The sequence below is a fragment of the Prionailurus viverrinus genome, chromosome A1 (genome assembly GCF_022837055.1).
Source record: "Prionailurus viverrinus isolate Anna chromosome A1, UM_Priviv_1.0, whole genome shotgun sequence".
NCBI lineage: Eukaryota > Metazoa > Chordata > Mammalia > Carnivora > Felidae > Prionailurus > Prionailurus viverrinus.
The window spans coordinates 188,884,023-188,901,477 of NC_062561.1; the positions used below are offsets into that span (position 1 = coordinate 188,884,023).

Genomic DNA, 17,455 nt, shown 5'->3' on the forward strand with positions numbered 1-17,455 from the left:
GAATGTATTTTTAAGACTCAAATCGAACTTCTAGATTTGAAAACTATATATGAAAATCATGCTGGATGGGATTAGGAGCAGATTAGAAAAAATGAATACTTCTTCTGGATAATCATATTTGTCTGTAGATATTTCTTTTTTCCTCTATTCTTTCTCCACAGTCCTTCCCTTTCTAAAAAAAGTAATCAAGACATATTTTTAAAATTCATTGTCTTAAACAAATGAGTGCAAAGTAGTCAAAAGAGGCTAATGGATTCCCTCAAAGTTTCATAACTATTTAATAATAGGATCCAAACTAGAATCAAGGAATACTGGCATTCAGAGATATTTCCCTGTTATATAAAAGTGCTTCTTCTTAGGATTAGTTATGTAATAATAAAGCAGTAATGAAATATTTTGATACAAATTATTAGATAAAACAGTTCAGGTATTGCTCTTAGAAATGGACCTCAATTAACACCAGATGAAGCTGTTAAAGATCTAAGAAACTGTGTGCTAAAATTAAAACATAATGATCATCCAAAAGGGCTGTTAGAACTATTTTTCCTCCTGAAATCTTTAAAAGAAGGATATTTTTTATTCCAATTTTGAGGAATAGTTTAGGCAAAATCATGCTTATGGGCACATTGTTTCTGCTTTGTTGTTAAAGAGAAATAAAAACTATATTTTCTAATATTATTTATTTATTTATTTATTTATTTATTTATTTATTTATTTATTTATTTAAAGGGCAGAGAGAGAGAGGGAGACACAGAATCCGAAGCAGGCTCCAGGCTCTGAGCTGTCAGCACAGAGCCCAATTCGGGGCTCAAACAACAAACTGTGAGATCATGACCTGAGCCAAAGTTGGACACTTAACTGACTGAGCCACCCAGGTGCCCCTCGAATATTATTTTATACGGCAACTTTTATCATGATAATTTCTGGCAATTTCAAAAAGACACTTTTAAAAAATCTTCATTATAATTCACCCTTCCAGGCGCCTGGGTGGCTCAGTCACTTAAGCGTCCAACTTTGGCTCCAGTCATGATCTTGAGGTTTGTGTGTTTGAGCCCTGTATCGGGCTCTGTGCTGACAGCTCTGAGCCTGGAGCCTGCTTGGGATCCTGTGTCTCCCTCTCTCTTTGCTCCTCCCTGACTCGTTCTCTCTCTTTCAAAAATAAACAAACATAATAAAAAGAATTATCCACACTTCCATATGGTTTGTTCTAACAAAGAGTTAATACTAATGATTTTGGAAAGATATAAAATCATGTGTCAAAAAAAGGGGGGAGAGATTAAAAATTCTGGAAAAAATATTAGTAAAACAGAAGACACAGTAATAGTAATCATACGAAATGGAAATACACAAAGTAAAAAGCTGGGAAAAATGAAAAGAGCATCAGTGGACTATGAGACAGCTTCAGAGACCTAAAATACATGTAATTGGAGCTCCAAAGAAGGTTGGGGGGGGGGGGGTGCCACAGAAAGAAAAGACTATTTGAAAAAAATGGATGAAAACTTTCCAAACTTGTTAAAAACGATAAACCCAGAGACATGAGAAGCTAGAAAACCCCAAACAGGAGAAATATGAAGAAAACATCATAATCTAATTGTTCAATATCAGTGACATGGGGGTGGTTGGGGGCAGGGAGAAGTAGCTATTGAAAGAAAAAGCCATTAGGCACAGAGCAAGGATAAGAATAATAGCAGATTTCTCCTCATTGAAACACAGGCAAGATGAGAAGCAGTGGAATTTCATCTTTAAAGTATTGAAAGAGGAAAAAAAAGCTGTCAACCTAGAATCCTACAATAAAGACTTTTTCAGACATACAAAAGCTAAAGGGATTCATTACCAGCAGATCCACACTTCAAGAATTATGTTGAAGAAGTTCTGCCAGCAGAAGAGAAGAGACCCCAGATGGTCATCTGGAGCTCACAAAGGAGTGAATAACACTGGGGGGGGGGGGGGGGGGGGGGGGTAGGGGCGCAGGGGAGGGCATGTTTTCTGATGTAAATCTCTTTAAGAGGTGACTGTTTAAACAAAAATAATGACATGGTAATATGGGGTTTATAACATATTAGAAGTACAAATGTATGACAGTAATAGCACAAAAGGCTGGAAGGGGAAGAAACACAAGTACACTATCCAAGGTTCTTACACCATACATGAAGTATCAAGTGATATAATACCTCAAAGTGGAGTGCAATGAGCTAAACGTGTATACTATAAATTCTAAAGCAAACACTAAAAAAGAACACATACGCAAACACACATACAGTTATAGCTAATAAGCCAACAAAGAAGTTCATTAAAAAAAAAAAAAAAAAAATACTGGTCCGGGACCACACAATGCACTTGATTGCCACAGCTCTTTAATGTGCAACCTCTTCCTCAGTCCTTCTTTGTCTTTCGTGACCTTGACATTTTTGAAGACTACAGGCCAGTTGGGTTGTCTTTGTTGTTTACTTTTGTTTGGTCGTAGAATGTCCCTCAGTTTGTGGTTCTCTGATAAAAACAATGTTCTTTTACTGTAAGTCAGATCACAACGGGGCCCTACTTAAATGGCTCCCATGGCTTCCCCACCCCTTGCACTTAGATCAAGCACGTTGTTACAGAGCCTTTCCTGATGTGGCCTCAGCCTTCCCTCCACTTTTATCTCCCATCACACTTACCCTGCCATGCTCCAACCACATGCTGTCTCTTTCTTTCTTTCCTTCTTTCCTTCCTTCCTTCCAGCTTGTTCTCACCTCAGGGTTGTTCCCCATGCTCTTCCCTCTTGTCCTTCCTATCTCAGTTCCTAACCACCACCCCAGAGGCATCTTCCCTAATCACCACTTCAAAGCAGCCCTCCCCCATAACCAGCCCCTGCCACTTCCGTTTAGTTTCTTCAGAGCACTTACCACCATCAGAGAGCATCTTGTTCGCTTGCTTTCTACCGAAATGAAAGCCTTGGCCAGAGAGTTCTCAGCACCTACAATGGTACCAGGCACACAGAAGGCCTTCAGTACATATTTCTGGGAAAAAAATGAATGAAGAAGGGACAGGGGGAGCCAAGAAAGAGAAAGAAAAAAAGAGGAAAGAAATACACTTTGGAAGAAAGGAGATCCCAGGGACATAACCAATATCTGTTGAAAGGCTTCCAAACGCTGAGGTATCTCCTAAGCACTGTACATGTACCAACTCATTCATGGGGCAGTCAGAATCTGAAGTCACTGAACTTCTGAGACCCCAGACCCTCCACCAGTAGTATGAGGAAGTCCTCTAACTGCAGCCTCAGAGAGACATAAGGAGGGATGCTCAGGCTCCCTAAAGCGATCTCCACAGTGGGTGAAAACCATGTAGAACAACAGAGACCCATCCTGAGTGGCCAGAATGAAGGTGTGAGGGGATTGGGAGCCGCCTCTTGTGCCTAGCTCTCCTTCCTGGGAGGGACCCTGAGAGCTCCAAAGACCCCATTTTTTTACCACAAGATTTTGCCTCCTAAACTGAAAAATGTCAAAATGCAGAGAGAGAAAATGAAGGAGCAGCACAGAGATGCAGAGATGAGATCTGGGGAAAGAGTTCGGCTGATTTTCAAGTACCTGGTTCCAGGCCATTCCAGAAGTCTGGCTTCCCTCCTGCCCTTGGTGCCATGAAACACACTGTAGCCTCTAAGAGTCCTTTTTACTGAAGCTAGCTCAGGCTGGTTTCTGTTTCTGCAGAATGTCTGTTGATTTCAGAGAGCTGCCTTCAATTACTTGGAGGGGACCTCTCCCCCTTCAGGGTCTTGGTGGGAGGCAGAGAGCACACCCTCTACAGACTGGGAAATGTCAGTCATTCACTTTTCCAGTGTACCTTGCAGCTGGGAGGGTTAAACACGTGACCCAGGTTCACCAATTATATGTGCATATGCAGTGAAACAAGGCCCTAGAGAATCCATTTTAGCTGGAGTGGTGACACCTTTCACTCCATCATCCCTGTGGCAGCAGCATAAGCCTGGTATCTATGCCAGACCGGGGCTGTATCATCACACAGACTGCTGTTGTGACGGACACCTGACCTCCCTTGTCACTGCCCTTTATCTTGTGCCTGGGCTGTAGCTTTGCTGACATTTCTGTGACCCACCTGACATGCTTTCAATAAATTCCTTTTCTGCTCAAGTCAGCGAATTGGTTTCCATTACCTGCAACTGAGAATTCCAATGAATCCAGTTACTTTCCACAAGAGTCGTAATTCAAGGAGCTCAGTCTTGCCTGAGTTTTCTTTAAGTGGGTATTGGGCTAGCCTTCTCTCCAGCCACTAATTAATACTGTCTACTGAGCCCACAAAGGGAGAGCGAGCCCTGAGGTGGAAAGTCTCCTGCTGCATCTTATATTTTGGTGCACAATTACATGTTGCATAATCTGCTGCTGGCCCATGTCCCACTTTTGTGTGAATTAGGAAAAGGCTTGGCCATCAGCTGGGGACACCTTGTGCAGGGGATAACCTGCATAGCATGTGCAAAGGCCCTGGTGGCACATCTCTTCACAGCCCTGCTGAGCTGCGGCTGGCTGGACTGGAGGGGAGAATGCGCTAAGCACTTGTTTACAAATGGACAGATTCTCCATTTGGTTTGGGCTCAGTAGGGAAATCAACTTGGAAGGCATGGGCTTCACAGAAGCTTGTAAGATGAATGAAGCACAAAATGGTTTGCAAGCTGGAATCCAAGGGTGGGTTTCCAGGGGAGTCTTAAAATATCCTGAATTTTATATAAAATGTGTGGGGACATACATTCTTTGTAGAGAAAGTCTAATTATCAGCTTGTCTAAGTGTTCTGTGACCTACCTACCATACACACACATAAATTATAACTCTAAAACCACTGGTATGACCTGATCTTTCATTTTACAAATAAAAAAAGGAAGAAACAGAAATGTTCAGAAAGGTCACAGAACTCATTAGTGGTCAAGTCAGAATGAAAATCCAGGTCCACAGCTTAAATAACAGAAATCTCTCTTTAGGTAGCATTTAGGTAGCATTCACATGGTCATGCCAACGAGGTGTCTTCAGTAAGAGAATTCCACCTGGTCTGGAATGTACCAGAAGTGGCAGGAAGCATGAGCAGTGCTGGTGTTCCAGACACCAGGCTCCCAGTGCCCCAGTCACCTTGCCCACCCCAACCTGGCCTAGAACAGGCCTGCCTTGGTGGTAGGGCACATCAAGGGCCACGAGGGATAAATCGTGCCCCACTACTGTTCCCCCAACTCTCCTGTTCACACACTTGCATGTACCTACACCCAGGGGCCAGAGACACAGGAAACCTGTCGGCTGGAAAGTCACAAGTCACCCAACTAGTGCTTTAAAGCAAGGAAAAATAATGTTTTTAATTTTTTTTTAAATCTTAAACCCACACAGATATACTTGGCCCCCATATTACCATCAAGGCCATGTGTGGGTGGGACAACCTCGTACACTCACATTCACCTTTCTCAGACAAGGCCTTCCTTTCTTGGGTGCCTATGATATTCATTTATCAGCTTAAAAATATTGGGAACAGGGCTCCCAAACAGCAACCCCCAATGGCTTGTTTCTAGAGTTTACCGATTCCTTTTTCACAAAATCGTAGGAATTACCCCAACAAACACGACTAACTGCTAACATATGGGCCAGATACTGTACTAAGTACCTGACATACATATTATAATTTCATCTTCACACTAAGGATAAATACTATTACTATCCCTATTTTATAGATACAGAAGTAAAGCCAAAAAGGTAACTTGGCTAAAGTCACAAAACCAGGAAGAGGCAAAGCAAGGATTTATATCCAGATCTCGTGGACTCCAGAGTCTCAGCTCTTAGCTGCTCTGCTATGTTAGGCTAAATTGCCTCTCAGGTGAGGGGGTGCTGGTTGGGGTTTGTGAGAATCCTTGACTTTCTCCAGGGCTCTTCATCAAAAGTTCTAAACACAAAATGGAAGGATGCCTTCCTTAAGTCCTAGGTCTTCCAGTGAAAATAGGGCTTCAGAGAGTCTTCAACTATTGGCCCTGAAGAACTTGAGGTTTCTTCTAATCTTCTTATATTACAGGTGAGGACATAAAGAATCAGAGGGAATAAGTGACATGTGTGGGACACACAACTAGCAGGTGGTCCCTTGACCTGCCAAACCAGGGCCCCAGAGTGGGAGACATTTTGTCCACTGTTATATGGGGGGGGGGGGGGGGGTGATTTTAGGGGCACACAGACAAAGCTTTAACTAATGTGGATTCTCAGGGCAGCTGGGTGGCTCAGTCAGTTGAATGTCTGACTTTGGCTCAGGTCATGATCTCATGGTTCATAAGTTAGAGCCCCACCTCAGGCTCTGCACTGCCCTCTCTCCATCAAAGTAAATGATGAATGAATGAATGAATGAATGAATGAATGCAGTGGGTTCTCTTACTGAGAAAAATATCCCTAGACTCCTCTGTTAGTCCTGATTAAGGAGACTCTGTCCATTCAGTGTGTGAATATGTCTGCAACAGTTCTTCAACACTTGTTAAACTCCCTTTTTACAGAGAGAGGGGCCTTTGGTGGGAAACAGTATAAGAATCAGCAAGAATGTGGCAACATTGTTGTATTTGGTTTTTTTATAGGTTACCCTATAATTATGCTAGGTGATACAAGTTTTCCATTTATACTTTAGTTTAAAGTTTCCATTTAAATATATGTATCTAGGTTAAAGAAAAATTAAGTCAATTTAAGGAAAACATTAAATGAATATTGGCCGCTTGCTATGATGCAAAGTAACCTCGAAAATTTCAATGAAAGTGCACGTTACTTCATCATCACTTTTTAAGCAAATGACAATAACTACAATTTTAAAGCAGAGGAGGACTCTAATCATGGTATGTTCACGGGACCAGAAATCACGCTACGTTGGGCTTCAGCTCCATACTCTGACTTCCTGTCTTTATAACCCCGCCCTCATCACTCACGGGCCCTCAGGGAAACTATTAGGCCACCTTGGGAGGAGTCTCGAGGACAGGGACAGAGCTGTTTACAGCAACGAAAGAGGTGTGCTGCCCCCTGGTGGACAGCTTGGAAAGCTGGGTCGCCAGCTTTAGTGTGTATGCGCATAGGCAGGCCTGACACTCAATTGTTATGTGGTCCTTTCCTGTGTATTATACGTAAGCACACATGTAAACATAGATCTGTAACTGTCTTTGAATTTCACTTCAGGACAGTAAAAGGGGTTTTATGTCTGCTACGACTGAGAACTACTGTCCTAGAAAACTAAGACTTGCTCCCTACTTTGAGGGCTTACTTACAGCCAAGGCTGAGGAGCCCCTAAGGCAGATTTCATTGTACCAAGTGTTATTCCCTTGCCTAACTAAATGCTCTCTGGTCTTCTGTCCAAATCCTGCCTCCCACGAGGCCCAGGCCTCCCTCCCTCCAGCTCACAGCTCTCGCCCTCCTCTGCAATCAGCACACACTTCTCTGGAGCCTCTTCATCCAGGATCACTGTAAACACTCCCTTTTCCAGAGTACCAGGACTTGAACTAGATCCACCACAATGGACTTTGTACAAGTTACCTAACCAATCAGAGCCTGGTTCCCCAGCTATTAAAAATACCCCTTGGTGCTGCTCTTGAGATTCCACTAGACGATTCACATGAAGCACTTAGCATGATCCTGGCAGGGAGTAGATGCTCGGCGATGTCAGGGGATGGTGGGGATAACCGACAGCATCCCTTCCACCAACCCCTTTCCCCCAGTTTTATTTCAAGACGTGTCAGTAAATGTATACTGACTGATAAAAACAGTGTCAGGATTTGCAGATAGAACTTACACATTCACCATGCTGACACAGTATCTGCTCTTGCCATCCAATTCAGCTAAAAGATTTTCAAATTAGAAAAAGCAGCAAATGAATAAATAAGAAGGCATGGGGTGCCCTCTAGTGGCATAGGAGGAAAAGTGCATTCTGGAAATGGAAAACAGAGAAAGATTTAGCATAATTATTAACAAGAAGGACAAGTGTTAAACTGAACCACGCAGTAATGCCTGAAAGATACAAGTGGGAACTTACTCTCTCCTCAGTGGACCATTATGGATGACTTTGTTATCTGACTTTAGCCCACATGAAGTGGTTCACTCAAGGTCAGGTCATTAGTCAAGCGTAGAGCTGGAAATTTAAACCAAAGATGCCAACCACAAATCTGGAAATCTCTCCCCTATTGGGGGGCAACCGCTCCAGAGTCAGAGCCAAAACTCAGGCATTTTACATCCTTCACAGGACTTAACACAGTTATGCATAAAATAGATAGTTGATCAGTTATATAATGAAATAGTAAACACTTATGAAATGATCATTCTGTGCCCAACACTGTGCAAAGTGTTGTTAATAGATTATTTGTTGTTCATAATAACTGTATGAGATAGCCTACTTTACAGATAAGAAAACCAACTCTGTAACTTGCCTAAGATCACAAAACCTGGGCTCACACCCAACCACACTAACTCCAGAGCCTGGTCTCTTATCTACTAAACCACTAGTTTTCAAACTGTTTGGTCTCAGGATTCCTGTATGCTTAAAAAGTAATAAGGACCACAAGGAGCTTTTGTTTATAAGGACTATGCCTATCAATATTTATTGCCTGAGAAAGTAAAATGGGAATTTCAAAAATATTTACTAATTGATTTAAACACTGCAATAGCCTTCCTAATGTTAATATATTTTTTGTGAAAAATAACTCTATTTTCCAAGATTTAAAAAAACCATTTAGTGAGAAGACTGACATTGTTTTACATTCTTATGGATTTCTTTACTATCTGGCCCTAAAAGGACAGCTAGTTTCTCTATCTGCTTCTGTGTTCAGTCTGCTGGGATATCGCACTTCAATTAGCTTCTGCAAAACTCCACTGTCCACTTGTGAGAGAAGAGAATACAAAGGGCAATAACATCTTAGTATTATTACTGAAATACTCTTGACCTCTCATGCACCCCTGAAAGGGCTCCGGGGACCCCTGGGATCTCCAGACGCTCTTGCAGAACCACTGCCATCTATAGGGCAAATGAACGAAGGGCCCTGCCTTCCTGAGAGTCACTTCTGCAGGGAGTTCATTCCACCTGAAACACTCCTATTGACTTCTCACATGCTTTTTCTTCCTTTTTCCTTTTTTTCCTCCATTCTTGTTCTTTCCCTGGTAAGTGCATGCATTCTAAGTCAACTTTTTCTTCCTCTATGCTCTGGATGCAGACCATTGGGGGGATGATGAACCTTGACACAGCATCCTACAAGCAGTAAAGAGGGGCTTTGTTTTAACCCTAGATGCCTCTAAAGACCAAGTATAAACTTTTAATTCCTATTATTCCATGTCTAGGGAAAAGAACTTATGAAATATCCTCACTCAATTTCATCCAGACTAAGAAACCTAGTATTGAGCAGTGATACTTCCAGTCAGGTTTCACTAAGAGAAATAGTTCGTAGCAGCAGAAGACAACCATACCTCACACCTAGAGGGAATCTTGGCTCCCAGTTGCCAACCCTCCCCCAGCCCCCCGTCAGCATCAGGGCAGAGGGTGCCCCCCTCCACCTCCACTGCCTCCAGCGATCCTCACTGCTGCTTCCAGACTACACTCCATTTCTCTGTCCTAAAACCCAGCTCGGAATCTCACATCCAGACTACATAATCCATTTGTCTGTCTTGTTGCAAAGACTGGGGTCACTTCCTTCCACTCTTGGAGATTTTGGCTCCCAGCTCAGTGCCATTCTAATACCACTCTGTTTATTCCTTCCAGGACCCTGCTCTCAAAATTACTGGGCCATTCTCCCATGAGCTTGTCCCCCATCTGCCTGTCACTCATTCCTGTGGTCATCTGTTAAGACATTATCACTACCAGTAACTTCAAATTCTCTGTAACCTGACCTGCAAGCGCCACAGTCTCCATCTCCCCAGCTCAATACTACGCTATTCTCAACAACCTTTTGGTCCCCCAGGGATCTGCACTTAAAATCCAAACTCATTTTTATGGCCTGTAATGTCCTACGTGATTTGGTGCCTGCCTACCTCTCTGGCATTGTCTCCTAACCCTCTCTCTACTACTCACCATGCTCCAGCCCCATTGACCATTCTGCAGTTCCTCAAACATGCCAAATCCATTCCTACCTCAGGGCCTTTGCACTAACTCTCTCCTCCACCTGGAGAGTCCTAGCCCTGGATGTTCTTTGCCCTCCTTTCTCACCTCCTTCAAATCTTTTTCAAAAGTAACTTCTCATTGAGGACCTCCATAACCTATTTAAAACTTCAGCCCATCCATCCATCCACTCACCCACAGGACATTCCCTCTTCCCTACTTTATCTTTTCCATGGCACCTATCACTATCCAGCATATGGTATAGCTTACTATTATTTTGCAGATAGTTGGTTTCTTCCAGCTAGGATGAGGGCAGAGATTTTTATCTGTTTCGTTCAGTGCTATATCCTTGGTACCTAGAACATGCCTGACACATAGTGACCGCTCAATATTTTCTGCACAAATGAAGGGAATTGGGCTGTGCATATTTGAAACAACAAAAATAAGAGCTTATTAAGTCATCTTATATACAACATTTTAAACAAAGTACCCACTCTCCCTCTTTACCCAACTGTCCCCTTCAGCATCTCTCCACGCCATTTTCAGCCCTCTGCCTCCACCTACAATGCCAGACTGAAGGACGATTTGTTTTACTAGTTACATGCCCAGTTTTCAACCTAGGAATGCGAAACACTGTGCTCAACTAGCTTTTGATCTTTCTAGGAAGATGAAGCTGCCTCTTAAGCACATCTCTGCTGGATACCTCCAGGTTGGTCTCCCATAGAGCCTCCGACAGGCTGTCCCTTCCAGTGTCAGTGCAAGTGTGCAGGAAACCAAAGGCCAGCTGTGGCCTGGGCTCTGAACTGCATACCAATGGCAGGAAGCTCCCACCTCCGCAGTGGCCCTGCAAGATGGAGGGGAGGGATGACACGTGCCATCACCATAGAAACCCCTCCCACTCCTCAGGCACCAGAGGAAGGCTGGGCCTGCAGTCTGTTCCACTGTGTGTTCAGAGAAGTGGTTCATCAATCTGGCCTCTTCTTACAGGAAAAGAGGCCTCTTCATAAGGAGTGTAGTCACAGATCCTCCTGGGAGCCTGTGCATACAGGGAAACAAGCAGCCACTTTGCTGCCATACTTCCTGTTGTAATTCAATCCCATGAACTGTCTGTCCCAGGCAAGGCTGTGGACTTGAAGACTGCAAAGATAAACATCTCCTTGGCCAATGCTTATTCTCTCTGGAGCAGAGGAATGGAAGATCTGTTGCTTGAGCGCTTGTGGCTAAGGTCTCCAAAAGTCACCAGACACAGCATGTCCTAAAGGTAGTTCTGTGCTTGCTGAGAGATGCAGAACCAGCCATCAGGAGACAAATGAGGCCTAAGAGAGGAGGTGGTCAGCTTTGTGCGTGCAGGGAAAAGCCATGTCCACCATGGGAGAGAGGGGTTCCTCCCCCTCCTACAGCCAAGAGTAGCTCCAAATGAACCACACCTGAGGACTGGGACCTCCAAGACAGGGAGAATGGCATTTTGTCCCCCAGATGTGTGCCTATTGTAGGCCAACCTGGTGCCATCCACAGAGCCAAGCAGGGCTCTTAGGGGACCATTCTGGGAGCCTGAGAATCTGGTTCCATTTCAGTGCTCTTACCAAAAAAAAAAAAAAAAAAAAATGGAAAGGAGGGATCACTGGCATGTGGGGACTTGATCTTAAACATTGTTGCCTGCTCCTGGTACAGAGATTTCTCACCTGCTAGAATAGTCCAGGACTGTAGGGCCTGAAGATCCTCAGATGTAGTATGTCCAGGAAACCACCCCATCCTGTCCTCTGTGGCCCTCAAAGGGTATGGAAAGAACTCTGGTGGTTATTAAGGGAGGGAGCCCTGGACAAAGCAACAGGAGGCCCCACCCAGGAAAGCCATGGAAGAGGCAGGGCTGCCAATCTTCTCAGAGGGCCAGAAGCTCCCCCGCCATATGGAAACATGTGGTCACACACGCCTGTACACAGAGTGGATGCCACCAACATTGCACAGAGCTCCACGCCTAGACCGATGCCAGGACACTGACCATAACCAACATGCAACCTGTCTCATGAACAGAATCTCTTCTCCCCCCAGATGGCCTCCCTGGCACTGGGCTGCAGGAGGCCCATATGTGCCCAACATGTGCAGGGAAGAGGGGAGGAGTATTCACCACCCATGTTTCAGTCCCAGCTCTAGCCCGTGCAGGAGAGAAGAGCCTGCAGTGAGTTTGAGACTGAAGTTTTACTTTGTTTTGTTTTAATGTTTATTTATTTTTTGAGAGAGAGATAGTGAGCGGGGCTGGAGCAGAGAGAAGGGGGTACAGAGAATCCCTAGCAGGCTCCGTGCAGTCAGCGCACAGCCCAATGCGGGGCTCAAACTCACAAACCGTGAGATCACAACCTGGGCTGAAATCAAGAGTTGGACACTTAACTGACTAAGCCAATCAGACGCCCAAGACTGAAGTTTTAAAATGATCAGGACTGAGGCTTACATTCAAAGTCAAAAATTAATTTTAACAAGAAGTAACCTAATTTTAACAAGAAGTAACCTTCTAACAAGAAGAAAGCTATGGAATCCAGTAAGATGCTGTTAAGCATCACCCACCACCCAGCAGGAAGGAGAAACCAACAAAATACGGTCAGTAGCAGTAAAAAAGGAAAACCAGTTCTCGAGCCCACCCTGTCTACACAGACCTTCAGAAGAACACAAATAGGACTGGAGCTGCCTATCAGGTCAGGGGGCAGGAAGATGGTCCCCTGGGCTTGTGCTCTGCTCCCACCCACCCCCCCCACCCACCACGGGGAAACCTGGAATAAAGGCAAACTCCCTGGCCCTGACTCTGCAAGATGCTAACAGTGGGCGTAGTGTCATCATTGGGCTTCTAGAACCTGGGTCTCCAGGTACAGATGACATATTCATTAATTTCAGCAAATACCTGAGCACCCAGCATATGCCAGGCACAAGAATGTAAGAGCAAACAGGGCAGACCCGAGCCAGCTCCTAGTATAGAAGGCAAGCCAGACAAATGGACAGACACAGCCTAGCATGTGAAGTATGAGGAGCAGTTTATGTGTCTGCAGCTTAACTAAGCAAACAAGAGGGAACCTAGCCTAATCTGGGGGTGTCAGGAAAGGCTTCCCGTCAGAAAAGTAGCTCAGTAGCGAGCAAAAAGATGGGTAAGTGTGAGCCAGCAAATCAGAAGAAGACTCATACTTGTCTCCCTCAGAACCACCATGCAGCCTTGGGAGTCATGCGGGCTTTATCTGGAGGGCAGTTGGGCATCATTTAAAAACGCAATGAGGAATGACTGCTTAATGGGTACAGGCTTTTTTTTTTTAAGTTTATTTATTTTTGAGAGAGAGAGAGAGAGAGAGACAGAGCATGAGTGGGGGCGGGGGCAGAGAGAGTGAGACACAGAATCTGAAGCAGGGTCCAAGCTCTGAGCTGTCAGCACAGAGCCCAATGCGGGGCTTGAACTCATGGACCGCGAGATCGTGACCTGAGCCAAAGTCGGACGCTTAACCGACTGAGCCACCCAGGCGCCCCAATGAGTACAGGCTTCTTTTGGGGAAGGATGGAAATGTTCTGAAAATAGGTAGTGGCCATGGTTGTATAACACTGTGAATGTATTAGAAGCCACTGAATTGTACACTTCAAAATGGTTGAAATTTTTAAATGGTGAATTGTGTCATATGAATTTTACCTCAACTAAAAACAAAACGTAAATGATGCCTGCAGGGAATTTTCAATTCCAACCAAAATGGAGTAACAAGAACCAATTTACCTTCCTGCCAGCCACTGAAAACAATACATGGGAGATGATTTCCAAGAGAATACGTATCAGGCAACAAAGGACAGCAGTCCCTGAGGAATGGGAAATAAATGAAGTGAGCCCCACCCCTGATTGCGCAGGTCACTGATTTGAGAGTTTCTAGGCCAGAGTGGGGAAGAAAAAGAGCCAAGCCAACCCCTTGAGCTGGAGACACAGCAAGTGAGGGAAGACCACGGCAGCTAGTCAGCGGGCCAGAGCACTAGAGAGGAGAGCACTGCTCAGAGAGAACCCTGGAACTGAGTTCTCTCTAGGACTTCTGTGCTTGTTCGTGAGAAAACCTCCCAAGGGTTAGAGGGAAAAGCACCAGAGCTCACACAGAGCTGGGAAGCATGTCCGTTCCTAACAGCCAGGCTGGAAAATCTCACAATCCAGGAACTGTGGACAGAGTTTTAAGAGTCTTACCTCATTCCTCAAAACATTTAAAATAGAACTACCATATGATCTAGCAATCCCACTTTTGAGTATATAACACCCAAGGAACATGAACACAGCATCTGGAAGAGATACCTGCACTCCTGTGTTTATTGCAACACTATTCACAACAGCCAAGATGTGGAAACAATTTAGGTGCTCATCTACAGACAAATAGACAAAGAAAATATGGTACAGTATGTGTGTGTGTGTGCATATATATATGCACACACACACATGTATATATACATATATGTATACATATACCTATACACACACACACACACACAATGTAACACTATGAAGGCATGAGAAAGAAGGAAATCCTACCATGTGCATCAACACAGACAAAGCTTGAGGGCATTAGGCTAAGTGAAACAAATCAGACAGAGAAAAACAAATATAATCTCCATTACATATGGAATCTAAAAAAAGCCGAATTCATAGAAACAGAGAATAGAGTGGTAGTTGTGAGGGACTGTGGGATGAAGGAAACAGGGAACTGCTGGTCAAAGGGGACACACTTCCAATTAGAAGATGAATAAGTTCTGGGGATCTAATGTATAGCATGGTGATTATGGTTAATAATATTGTATTATATAATTGTAAGTTGCTTGGATCTTACCACAAAAAATGGTAATCATATGATATAATGAAAGTGTTAGCTACATATATACATGTATCAAATCAGCACCTTATACAAGGGTGTATGTCAATTGTATCTCAAAGCTGGGGGGGGGGGGAGGAAAAAGCATGGATATTGGGACTAGACAGACATGAGTTTGATTCCAGACTCCAACAACCTATCAGCTGTGTCACTTAAATTTTAAGGGGCGCCTGGGTGGTGCAGTCGGTTAAGCGTCCGACTTCAGCCAGGTCACGATCTCACGGTCTGTGAGTTCGAGCCCCGCGTCGGGCTCTGGGCTGATGGCTCAGAGCCTGGAGCCTGTTTCCGATTCTGTGTCTCCCTCTCTCTCTGCCCCTCCCCCATTCATGCTCTGTCTCTCTCTGTCCCAAAAATAAAAATAAACGTTGAAAAAAAAAAAATTAAAAAAAAATAATAAATTTTGTGAGCCTCAGTTTCCTCGTCTCTAAGATAGGGATTCATTTGGTGCGCCTGGGTGGCTCAGTCAGTTAAGCATCTGACTTTGGCTCAGGTCATGATCTCATGATTGGTGGGTTTGAGCCCTGCATCAAGCTCTATGCTGACAGCACAGAGCCTGGAGCCTGCTTCGGATTCTATATCTCCTCCTCTCTCTACCTCTCCCCAGCTTGTGCTCTGTCTCTGTCTCTCTCTGTCTCTCTCGAAAATAAACACTTAAAAAAAAAAGAAAAAAAGATAGGGATTCATTTAACAGTTGTAAAGATAAATGGAAGAATATATGTTTGCTTTTTTTAAAAAAAAAAAAGTATTGGGGCGCCTGGGTGGCGCAGTCGGTTAAGCGTCCGACTTCAGCCAGGTCACGATCTCGCGGTCAGTGAGTTCGAGCCCCGCGTCGGGCTCTCGGCTGATGGCTCAGAGCCTGGAGCCTGTTTCTGATTCTGTGTCTCCCTCTCTCTGTGCCCCTCCCCCGTTCATGCTCTGTCTCTCTCTGTCCCAAAAATAAAATAAAAAACGTTGAAAAAAAAAAATTAAAAAAAAAAAAAAAAAGGTATTATCTCAGTAGTGGGGGGAAATTAGCCCTAGTGTTGCCTAACAAACTTAAAAGCAAGTTAAGCCTGCTTAAGACTCTCTCTCTCTCTCCCTCTGCTCCTCTCCACCATTCGCACGTTCTCTAAAATAAAAAAAATTTTAAAAAAATTTAAATAGTAAACAAACTTTTTTTTTTTAATTTTTTGATGTTTTTTTTTTTTTTTCAACGTTTATTTATTTTTGGGACAGAGAGAGACAGAGCATGGACGGGGGAGGGGCAGAGAGAGAGGGAGACACAGAATCAGAAACAGGCTCCAGGCTCCGAGCCATCAGCCCAGAGCCCGACGCGGGGCTCGAACTCACAGACCGCGAGATCGTGACCTGGCTGAAGTCGGACGCTTAACCGACTGCGCCACCCAGGCGCCCCAACAGTAAACAAACTGTTTAAAAAAAAAAAAAAGAGGGGCGCCTGGGTGGGTCAGTTGGTTGAGCGTCTGACTTTGGCTCAGGTCATCCATGATCTCACTGTCTCTGAGTTCGAGCCCCGCGTCGGGCTCTGTGCGACAGCTCAGAGCCTGGAGCCTGCTTCCGATTCGTGTCTCCCTCTCTCTCTCTTCCCCTCCCCTGTTCACACTCTGTCTCTCAATAATAAATAAATGTTAAAAACATTTTTAAAAATAAAATAAAATAAGTTTACACAAAAATAAAAATACCCAGCGCGTGCGCGCACGCGCGCGCGCACACACACACACACACACACACACACACACACACACAAAGGTAAAATTCATGTCTGGCATCCAAGAAAAATTTCCAAGCATAGGGGTGCCTGGGAGGCTCAAGTCAGTGAAACCTTGGACTTCAGCTCAGGTCATGATCTCATGGTTCATGAGTCTGAGCCCCACATCAAGTTGTCTGCTGTCAGTGCAGAGCCTGCTTTGGATCCTCTGTCTCCCTCTCTGCCCCTCCCCTGCTTGCTTGCACACATGTGCTCTCTCTCAAAGATAAACATTTAAAAAATAAATAAACAAAAATTAAATTTAAAAAACCCATTCATGGGGCGCCTGGGTGGCTCAGTCGGTTAAGCGTCTGAGATCAGGTCATGATCTCACGGTTCATGAGTTCAAGCCCCACGTCGGGCTCTGTGCTGACAGCTCAGAGCCTGGAGCCTGCTTCAGATTCTGTGTCTCCCCCTCTCTCTGCCCCTCCCTTGCTCACGGTCTGTCTCTGTCTCTCAATCATAAATAAACGTGAAAAAAAATTTTTTATAACAAATAATTAATTAAAAACCCATTCATAGTAGCAACTAAAAATATTTTTCAAAAATTGCCAGGCATAGTAAGCCATAGGAAAACACAACCTGTAATGGGGTGGGGGTTCAGGGCAGGGACCAAAATAACTGAAACTGAAACTGACCCAAACTGACACAGATGTGAGAATGAGCAGACAAGGACATTAAAACAGAGATAACTGTATTCCATATGTCCAACAAGTTAGGCAGAAACATGGAAGATTTAAAACACATACACACACACACACACACACACACACACACACACACACACAC

At 44.2% G+C, this 17,455-nt stretch overlaps 1 long non-coding RNA gene across 1 annotated transcript; it reads right to left on the reverse strand.

The window, feature by feature from the left end:
- Window positions 1-2,453: 2,453 nt before the first annotated feature.
- Window positions 2,454-3,762, reverse strand: LOC125174984 (uncharacterized). The gene is made up of 3 exons (XR_007155632.1): window positions 3,564-3,762; window positions 2,883-2,953; window positions 2,454-2,487 (listed from the first exon to the last, which is right to left on the reverse strand). It is a non-coding gene; the product is annotated as an uncharacterized LOC125174984 (long non-coding RNA).
- Window positions 3,763-17,455: the final 13,693 nt, after the last annotated feature.